Source organism: Teleopsis dalmanni, chromosome 2, assembly GCF_002237135.1.
Source record: "Teleopsis dalmanni isolate 2A chromosome 2, ASM223713v2, whole genome shotgun sequence".
Taxonomy (NCBI): Eukaryota; Metazoa; Arthropoda; class Insecta; order Diptera; family Diopsidae; genus Teleopsis; species Teleopsis dalmanni.
Genome location: NC_051847.1, coordinates 25634143 through 25636300, shown reverse-complemented (window position 1 = coordinate 25636300; position 2158 = coordinate 25634143).

Here is a 2158-nt window from a genome sequence, read left to right as displayed (position 1 = left end):
TAATAACAAAACTGTTAGACACCATTTATATATATTATTATTTATATATATTATTAATATATTACCTATTCTGTGACCTTAACAAATTTGTTAAAAATTGCCAATTATTCACCATCTTGCTTATTTGTCAAGATTGACAATTTATCAGGTTTTAGTATTCTGTCCTTTAAATAAAAAGCTTTTTTTTGATAATTGCTGTTGTTGACAAATGCTCTTGACAAATAAAACACACTGCTTTTGATTTTTGTATACAAAACACTTTTCACCATAGCGTGGTGAAAAGTGTGGCATTAGGTACTTGAGCTTTGAAATTTGTCAAGATTTTCCCAGAATAGCAAAATGCTTTTTGCCTGATAAAAATCTTGACTAATTGTCAATACAATATTTTTATTGTATTCTTCCTTGTAGATTTACAAAAAGTTTACAAATCTTAATTTAGTAAATAAGGACCGACTTGAAAAGCGTGATTTAAGTCGTGAAACTGACTTAAGTATGAATTAATTCAACATACATTAAATTGTTGATTCAATCAGACTTCAATCAATATTTAAATTAAACCACCGTTGAAGATATACACCGTGTTAACTCGTAGATATAGCGTATATTGTATGGTCTATACATTTAAAACGTTCTGCAGAACTTTTTATTCATTTGTATTTTTAGTGCAGCTGGCTAGCACATTTTTATTTACAACTTTTTCTTATTTTTTAATTTTTCGTTTTTTGGTTTAGTCAGTGAACTACTTAAATTAGGAATATTCAGGCATAGCTCGGTAAATCAATTAGTGCGTCTAACAATCAACAGTTGTTTTTATGTATTTGAAAAATTATTTATAAAGCTGTGACTAGATATTTCAGTATATAACGGTATACATATTAAAAACAACCACTGAAATTACTTAATTTTTATTTTTAATATAGAAAATGGAAAAAATAATTAAATTCAGTAGCAGTAATATACTTTAAGCCATTCTAAACTTTAGATACTGACTGACTTAGAACCAAACGAAGTCAATGGCATTAATATACTTTAAGCCGTTCTAAACTATAAATACGGAGTCATAAGTTACAGCTACCAGATAAATACATTAAATACTATTTATTAACTTTTCAATAAATATAATATAATGAAATTACCGACACTTCAACAATAGCTATGAAATGCTGAAGTGTCGATAGGTTTGCATTGAGTCAAAATAATTAAAAATTACTAATTAATATTAAGTAAATTTAATAATATTGTTAACACTTGTTCTTAATCAGGAATACTTAATTAATAATTCAATCTACGTTTAAAAAAATGTCAAACTTTTGAAATTAAAGACTTAATTCAATTTTAATTTAACGCACGAATTACTTTTAATAGACTTAATAGATTAAATACATATATGTATATAAAAATATTGGAATAGTTTTTAATTAATTATCTCAAATATATTAAGGTCAAAAATAGAGATTTTGCTTTAGTTATTGATAGAACTGATATATGATTTTAAAATATTTTGAATTTTACAACCTTGGCATTGCTACTATTATTTTGTGAAAAAAATTTTTGCATATTGTTAATGAAACTATATTCACATTTTAAAAATGTATTCATTTACTATATAAAATTAAACATGTTAATAGTTTATATTCAATGCCTAAACTAGTGATAAAAACATAATAGCTTTAAATTTTATTTAATTAGGTCAACTCTTGAATAAGTGTTGTTTAAATTATATAGTTCTACTATATAGTTTGTACACATATATATAGCAATCGGTTGTCAATCTAATAACGAAAATACTTTCTCTCAATTTTATATCTAAAAAGATTTTTGCATTAAATAATTATACCTATAAGCATATTATTATACATTACAATAACAAAAAGTTAAGCTAGAGATGTATGATTTTATCTCAGGTTCATATTTAGAAAGTAACTGAAATAAAAAAATAGATTTTTGATTATTTTCGTTCTACAATTTATAATCACTTGTTTAAGAATAATTATTACAAATAATAAATTTAATTAATCATTAGAAAATACTAGATATGGAGAAGATATATTTGTTTTTCTAATGTTATTTCTATATTCTAATATTTTATTTAATTACATTTTTGCAACAAGGCAGTCTATTTAATAAATAATTATCTTTAGAATCTTATAAATAGTTT